The sequence below is a fragment of the Alligator mississippiensis genome, chromosome 1, assembly GCF_030867095.1.
Source record: "Alligator mississippiensis isolate rAllMis1 chromosome 1, rAllMis1, whole genome shotgun sequence".
Lineage (NCBI taxonomy): Eukaryota > Metazoa > Chordata > Crocodylia > Alligatoridae > Alligator > Alligator mississippiensis.
In genome coordinates, this window is record NC_081824.1 from 146037314 (window position 1) to 146046530 (window position 9217).

Genomic DNA, 9217 nt, shown 5'->3' on the forward strand with positions numbered 1-9217 from the left:
CATAAATTAAAGACAGGGGAGACAAGGTTGCTACTGGTGCCTTAGCCCCTATAATGGTCTAGGAATTTGCTAGGTTAAGACATGCTCAGATAATCCTGTGAAAAGAATCAAGCCCTGCACAATGGAGTAAGGCTGAAACAAGCCTCATGATCCTAGACAATCTAACCTGGGGAAAAATTCTTTCTTGCACTCATATCTGGTGAACAGTTTGTTCCTGAGTGTGTAAGCAAGACTTTCCAAGCCAGGTACCTAAGAGGTTTCTCAGTACTGGCAGGAACACCAGAATGCCTCAGCTGAGCTCCAACCTTTGGTTGTGGCCAGTGTCCAGTCCTTCAAAGAAACTGGGGAAACCCTCCCCACCCCCCCACCCCCAAAGACATCAGATACCAAATAAAGTATTCCTGGGAATTAATAATAATATAAAGGTGCTAAGAGTCAAATTCTGAACTCTTTTCCATAGATGCAAACCTGTTGTAACTTAATTGACCTCAGGGGAATTTCTACACATTTACTGTAGTGCATTTTTCAATTATTACCAAGCAGCCAAGTTTTGTGCAACTCCTTATGTGAATGTTTATGTGGAATATTTTTCAAATTAGTTTGCATTTTTCAAATATTTGAATATGACCACACATTTCAGTTTTTTTTGGCAGTACAGTCTTTCTCCAGGACTGGTGAAGATATGTTATGGGAATGGACCAGGTAGTAAGGTGGAAAGGTGACAAAGGATGCAGGTATATGTGTGGAAGTGCTGGAAGTTATCTGGAATTGCTATATTCAGTCTTAAAGGGTGGGCTAGCTAGGTACATTTTGGGGGTGTAGTTTAAATGGGTAGTTCATGTTTTCAGCACTGTATTCTGATAATAACATGTCTCCATGTTTCTCAAAACTAACTAGGTTCAATATTAAGAGAAATATTTATGGAAATACTGCAAGTATAGCTCACATTCCAGCCATGTGCATATACTTCCTGATTTCTCCTTTAAACTTTTTTCTGTTGTAACCTGTGCTTCTCTCTCCAATACCCATACAAGTTGCTTCATCTTTCCTTTTGTTGTTGTATTTCTGTGCAAAGTTTTGCTGATTTGCTGGACCTGCAGATAACTAGCACACCCTTGGGACATGAACTTTATTCCCTGCCCATTACAATCTGTTAGACTTCATGGTCTCTCAGATGTGTTTGGCTTCACATTAGTCTCTCTCTTCTTGTTTGTGTTATTATTGTTGATAGGAATCTTGAGCTGTCCCATTGTTCCCTTAACTCTGTTGGGTGACACCCTATTGATCCTTTGTGCTGCTCACACACCTTGTTTCTTCTGGTTAACCTACAATGAGCTCTTTGATGGCTGAGGTTTTTTTAAATCCTTCTTGTTCTGGGCTTGGCCCTGTCTATCTAGGCATACCTCCAACCTGCAGTTCTCTTTCTTGTTCTCTGCACCACTCTCAAATCTATGGCTAGCTCATATGGCCAGTGTTCCAGATATACTCACCCATGTATAATGGGCTTAGGCACTTGACTCCTGTTAGAGGCCTGTCTCCCTACCTTGATGATCTCTTAACTACCATCTTAAAACTGGAGTTCCAGTCCCTGCACCAGAGTTACTTCTATTTTTAAACAATGACCAGGGACCTACTTAAATCTCAGTTTCATGATTTTGGTGGAAACCACAAAAAATGGCAATCTCCATGATCACTGCAAAAAATATAATTAACTGCAATTTCCCACAAAATAAACTGAAAAAAAGAAATTTAATAAAAAATAAAATGCTGGCTCCCCAGTGGGAGCCAGCTGTCCACTGTGGCTCAGCTTTTCAGTCTGCCCAGGAGGGGAAGGCCCCGACTAGTAGGACAGCATGAGGGGCAGCAGGCAAGATGGCAGCTGCCCTCTTGTGCCTCTCTGTCAATCAGTGCTGAATGGTGGGGCTTCATGAAAGGCTGCCAGCAGTCAGGATGGCAATCTCCCCTTCATCCTTCCTCTCCACCAGGGCCTCTCCACCAGTCAGCACCAAGGGGTGGGGCCTCTCTGCCAATGAACACAGAGGGGTAGGACTTCCATGAAATGACAGCAAATTTGGCTCTTCAGGCCATGACAAAGCCATGAAAATTGCTTTCTGTCACCATGAGTTATGTAGGTCCCTATCAATGACAGTTTAATTTAAAATTCACAAGCAGTCCTGGTAGCAGGAACCATAATCCAGTTTTTCTCCTTTTTAGTGAAGTGTCCTCATCATCAGGCCAAAGATTCATGCTTTTTCTTGTTTGCTGTCTTTTTGGACACGTGCCTTCTTGGCTGCTCAGTGGCTCAGCTGCCAAAGGAGGGATGTTCCCCAAACCCAGACTTTTCTACAGTCTGATAGATAGGATATCCACCTTGGAAGTGGGAGCTGCAGGTGAGAATCTTCCCATTTCCAGGACAAGTATTCTAACCACTAGGATATTATGCAAAGTTGGTCATGAACACTATGTTTGGTCAAATAAATTCATTTGTTGTTGACATCCTATTTCCCAAGATAAGGAGGCCCTAATGTTCAGTACTGAGTTAGGTACTTAAGCTCTGGAGGGAGCAATACTTTAAACACATCCCTGTGCCTTGTGAGTCCTACTGGTTAACTCTGTAGGGAGCCTAAGCAGCTAGCCCTGTTTATTTGGGTCCTCCCTGTGTGGCAAACAAGATATGGTGGCAGAATAGTTAAGCTGTCTTAGTATAGTTCCAGAGGCAAGTTTGTGTCCTGCTCTAGATTCATACCAAAGATCACACATAGCTGACAGAGATTTAAATGCATATCTGTCCATTGGGGCTGGGAAGTCAAAGATGGCTCCTAAAAGCCATATTGTTCCCTTGCATGCCATTGCCTACAGAAACCGATGTGTCTTAACTGTGCTAGCTCCATACATCAGTAGGCTCAGGGAACCTTTAACTTGCAGTTATGCAATGGCCAAGTGGTAACTTCTAGAAGACCAGTCTGAATCTAACCCCTTACAATGAAATTTCATCAGCACAGGTTTAATACCTAAAAATCCCTCTCATACCTGGTTCAGTTAATACTGGAAAACCCTCAGGGATCAGGCTGAATTCCAATGCTATTTATATCCAGAAGTACCTATCAAATGGTATGGGAAAGGCTGTCAGATGTCTAGATGGCTTATTTCGTTCGTTATGCATGAAAACATCACTGACATCATAAACAATAATCTCTTCTATGCATTACCCAGAGCACTCTCTAGCTGTCTTCCTCAAGCTAGCACACTGGACAGCCAGGAGGGAAAGATATGTGGAATCAAGAGGAGGAAAGGATGTAAAAGGAGGGTGACTCCATAGAACAGCTAGTTCCCGGGAAGAGAGAGTGCCATGGATTTGGGCACCTTGCCCTAATAGCTTTTCTGCACCTTACATTTTAATATTCATGGATAAAATAGATAAGCGTATCCTTCTTGAAGCAGAAGGATAAGCTTTTGGCACATTGGAAACAGAGATTTAAGCATTTCTACATTAGTGAAAAAACTGAGCCATATAATAATGGGGGAAAGAAGTAATTTAAGTTTTGAGTGTTTCAGGAAGAAATAACAGGCAAACAAGACTAGGGTTTGTTTGTTTTTTAAGAAAATGTTAAATCTTTTCCTTTCTGGGCCACACATGCCTTGCCTTAGGCAACATTCCTATAAAAATTAGGCTACTGTAAGATTTATTGGCTACAAGCAGAGTTTAAATTTAATTTTCTCTCACCACATTCACACAAAATATAGTAATTGTGTGTGCATCTGCAGTCCCAGCTACAAAGCTTAAATTCTAGTCTGGTTCCTTTAGTTGCCATTTTCCTGGGGCCCTGGAGATGGGTTTTTAAGATCTGAGGTCCCTGTTTTGTCAAAGTGCCCCACCCTATATGTGCTATCATTTCCTCAATGCACACACAAAAGTATGAGCATAACATTTCTTCCATGACAACATTCAACAAAAAAAAGGAATAACACCTTCAAAAAGGACATTTTTTGCAAATAATGTTTGTGTTTCTAAAAAGCTTGAAATTTGAGACAATGCCACATGGAAAAACATGTAATATTCATCCAGTTCTAACATAAATATATCAATTATAATTTTAGTAGTATATTATCAGATACTAGGGAATGTGCTCTGCACTGCAAAAGACACAACTATAAAGACGTCTCCTACTCAAAAGAGCTTACTATCTGTAAGCAGATAGAATGGACAGAACTCCTTTGAAGATCCAAACAAGATTGAAAATGAGGTGTGTTTGCTTATTATTTTTTTAAATAAACCATTTTGCTTCACATATGATGTGTTGAAGGATGATAGCTCACTTTTTAATCGAGTGTGGCCAAATTAATTACAAAGGAATTTTACAGGATGGGAAACTGAAACAGAGGGGTGAAATAACTTGCTACAGCTCCTATATTAGTTAAGTAACAAACATGGCAATAGGACACCTGTCGTCTGACTCTTTGTTCCCTTTGACTTTTGCTCTTACCAGTGGTATTTCTAAGCCTCAGGGGCTGAGGGAATTTCAGCCTGGCTCCGAGCTGCTGGGGGGCAACACCCCCCCCCTCCCAGTGGACGCTTTCACCCTACACTGGGGAGACCATGGGTGGGAATCCAGTGCCAGGCCAGGGGGGTGCATTCCCATCCCCATCCCCCCACCTTGGAAGCTTCCAGCTGAGGAGGGGCTGGGGCTGGGGCAATCCCAGCCTGGCTTTAGCTGTGGCAGGGTACCAGGCAGACCCTGGGTAGGGGTCCGGTGCCAGCCCAGGGGGTGCATTTCCACCACTTGACCCCCCCCACCCAGAGACCCATGGCTGAGGAGTGGGTGGGGCTGGGGTGATCTCAGCCGAGTTCTAGCTGTTTCAGGGCAAAAAGTCCCCACCCCCCAGTGGGTGCTTACACCTGTGCCAGGAAGACCCTGGTTGGGGGGCTGGTGCCAGGAGAAGGGGGGTACCTTTCCCCTTCAGAGGTGGAGGACTTGGGAGGGGGTAGGCCTGAGCCTATCTCATACTGGCTCACTGGGTTGCAGGGGGAGGAGCGAAAAACTGCCCACACCCCAGAGCTTTTTCTTCGCCTTACTTTATTGACAGGGCTCAGGGGGCCTGAGGGGTCCATTTCTCTGCCCAGCTCCCATCCCGCTAGCCTGACAGGCAGGAAGAAGGCTGGGAAGCAGAGGCTTTACTGCCTTTGCTCTGACAGCTTGAGGCTGGAACAGCCCTGTTCCACTGGAGCAGACAGCACAGCCCAGGGCTGCAAAGTATCCTGGGATGCTGGGGGACTGAGAGTCAGAGGGAACCTGGGACAGAAGTTCAGTAAACCAGTTTGACCTAAATCAGTTAAGCCTGATACTGCATCCATCCAGGTTTATCTTAAACCGCTTTTTTTTTTTTAAGCGGTTTATGTGCACTGAGCTTCTGTTCTGTTACAAGTTTAGACCAGTTTCTCATCAATTAAACTAGTTTGTATATAACTTCTGTCCCTAGCCCAGGAGGCAGCAGGTCATGTGGAGCAGTGATATGTCCTTGAGACACCACTGTGAACTACAGTAATTTTACCATGTAGACACAGCTTGAGAAAGAAAATTTGTCATGTAGGATGGTACAGATTTAGCCAGGGCCTTGAAAAAGAGAGGGAGAAATAAAATCTGAGCAGCTGGGAAAAGAAGTCACTGGGATGAGAGAATCATTGTCCAGAAGAGGAGCAAGGAAGATACTTCAACAGTTTCTTTTTGGATGGACTATATGTCAGGATCCAGATGTCCAGGCATGTGTAGTTTGTGGTGTCACAGACTGCTTTATGGTTCCATAAACCACACGTGTCACACATTAAACCATGTGCAGTGCTGCTAATATGCAGTGCTGGCTCAAATTTTGCTATTGGGATTTCCTCGTAGAAAAAATAAAACCCAGAAGAAAAAATGACACAAAGCATGCCAAAGTGGTGTGTACCATGACAAATGCAGAAATGGGGGAGCAGGCTCCCCTGTCTCTGTGCACTATTGAGTCCCCACACTGAGGCACCCTGCACCCCAGCCAGCCGGTCCCCAGCTAGTTGGGGCACAGTGTGTCTGGAAACAGGGCATCAGGCAGTTCTAAGCTGGGTGCCCCAGCCAACACCCCCTGGAGTACGTGCAGCAGCTGAACAATGTGTCCCGCTGCAAAGTGCACAGGCAGGGGCATGCACTGTGGCCCAATGAAGTGGCACAAAACTGTGCTGTTGCAAATGCATGCCCCTGCTCATGTAGATGTGGCTTAGGAAGGTAATTTGGTTATGAGAGGGACTGAGAAGGAAAGACTGCAGTAACCAAAGTGGAAATAAATGGATAGGCATTCGGCTTACAGTAAAATGACTATTAAAAGTTTTAAAACTGAAACAAAAAATGTATTCTGGCTACACAGTTCACAGCTGATCACTGAAAGCCTGGTAAATGCCATATTTAATGTTCTCTACAGAGCTGGTTGAAAGATGGAAAATAGCTGCATAAACAGAAACAGTTGAGTTGGTTAAAGGTATAAGATAGAATTTACAGCAAACAATGCATCTTTTTCCAAGATATATCATGAGTTTGCCCTGGGCTGGAAGAAAGTTTGCAAAAAAAACTAAGATCAATAAATATAAATTTTAGTTAAATGCAGAAACATATATATACAAAAATGACTGAATTTGGTAAAAGTCAAAATTGCCTTTGTTAAAGCTGTTCACGCATGTAAATTAGCATTTTGGAAAACGTGCTCAGCTAACCTGTTAATTAAGTTTGTGGAATAAGAATTATTACTTTCTTAATGTTTCATCACATTGCTTTTTGCTCCAATATGAACTTTACATATACAGGTATTAGGCCACAAGGGGCACCTATACATGAATAACAAGGTTGCTCTGATGTGTTATACGTACAGCGCGTTGGAGCAGACTCGATTAATCAAGGCTTCTGGAGCGTGGTAATTACCATGCTCCAGCATCTCATGTATCAGTGCCCCCACACTTAAGCTTGTTTGGCAAGCTTTAGATAAAGCGCCCCCACTGCCATTTTTCAGTGCATGGACACTGATACATGAGATGCTCCAGGCACTTTAATTAGTGCTGCTCTCAGAGCTGCTTTAATTAAAGCACTCCCTCCCCTCCAACACACACACACACTCATGGAGCACATGTATAAATGCCCATTACATCGGTGCAATTCCTATGATAACAACAGCCACAAGCTAGCCATCTTAAACGGCAGGTTTCCTTGCATCTTCCTCTGTCCAAAATTCTAAAAATGTTTATGGAAAAAGTATTAATGATCAGAGGCCAGAATCTTTTTATAATTATATCTGGTGAATGCAGTTCCAAAGTCACTGTGGTGAGAAGCTGATTTATGATATTTCATCTTTCCATGATGCTTCAAATGGTTCCATGGAAAGCCAGGTAGAAGAGTATCCTCAGTAAATGGGGATAACTCATGGTTGCGGAAAACAAGTTTATTTCTTATCTTCCATGTTCTGGCGTATTAGAAGAAATGCCACACGCAATAGTAAAGCTCTCAGAGCTGCTGCTGCTGACATCACAGGGTTGGAATGTGTCTGCAACAGACCTGCAGTGAAGAAATACAATTTGTTTCTTGAAACCAGATGAGGTGTGAGAAACTGCTGTACTTCTAATGAGGCCACTTCTGTCTGTGCTAAATATACTGTTTATATTAAAGATGTTTTACAATCATTTAAAGTCAAACCAGAATGTGAATTCACCTGACATGAGAAGCTGCAGCTGGAAAAAAAGACTTCTTTCTCAGCAACTTTTCCCTCAGTGCATTCACTGTGGGATTCTGAGTGAGTGACATTTGCTTATTTGTCTTCATCTATTTCCTTTTTAAAAAAATAGTTTTTAAAAGTTTGTTTTATTCTAGACAAATGTAATGCCTTATGTACAAAAAGTTAATAGGCTGATACAAAAAGCCCCAATAGCTCTTTCTAGGCTGAGAGAGAGGTGAATAAGTGTCCTACCTGGTAACATTTTGCATTGCTCTAACACCCAGCATCTATCAACTTGCAAAGCTTTTTGAACAAACATGAGTGAGACTTCATAATACCCGTGCAGCATAGATATGTTTCAGAACTCAAGGTCCCAGATCTCCAGATCTTGTGAGTTACCATTTCATCCACACTTAACTTGATATCACATTGCTCTGGCTGTCTTTCCCCAGTTGTCCCTATTATTTTCTTCTTGATGAGCAAGATTCATTTTTTCCCACATGTCAAATTAATTTACTTGCCTGACATAAAACTGTTGATTCTGATTTATAACAAAAATCATCTGGGGCTGAGCTGGATTGGTTTATGCTTATTCACCTGAACAAAAAATTTCCTGCAACCTAGTGGACCTAGTGGTAATTAAATTTGTCCCTGTACTTAGAAGCTCAGCTATTCATACTTAGGCGCACAATTAATTGTTTCCAAACTCAACAAGGGAAGATGAGCCTCAGACTTTTTGCAAAAGTAGTGCTTAAAATGAGAGCTAGTTTCTGGAGGCAGATGGTTTGCTGGGGGGTCAAGAGACTTGGGGTAAAATATTAGTCATGTTGAAGTTGGTAATAATTTTATCATTTAATTTCACTTAAGCCAGGATTTCACCTGTAGGCTTTATTCCTGGCATTGTCATTGGCCTGCTGTGTGACTTTTCTGTGTGTGTATGTATATGTGTATGTGTTTGAGACTAAATTCCTTTGTGGCTTCATTTCCCTGTTTTAAAAGTGGAGATAATGAATGTGTCTACACATGCAATTAGTGCTATGTGGGTTTACCAGTAATTCACTGTGGGCATTTGAGAGAATATTTGGTGCTCCTGGCAGTAGCCTGCTCCTGGTCCCCTCTGGCCCTGTACCTGCCCCCTGAAACAGCTGGGAGAGTGGGAGTCTGCAGCCAGCGGTCAGTTTTAAAAGCCAGCCCCCCTGCACTGCTCCATGGCCACCTGCATTTCTGGCCCCAAACAGCCTGCAGCACACTGGGACAGCGTTCTGCAACTCTGTTACTGGAGTCTGTGCCCACTGTGCAATGGCTGCTCCACTCCTAGGCCCTGGGAATGATGATCCACGCCATGGTCTCCTGCTGGCCACCCTGCTTGCTGTGCTTTGCCACTGCAGCAACCGCCACCTGGCCCAGGTCAATGTCGGCCCTGGCTGTCCCCACCATGCAGTATGGCCACATGGCCAGGATCACCATGGCATCTTGGGCCCCCTGTAACCAT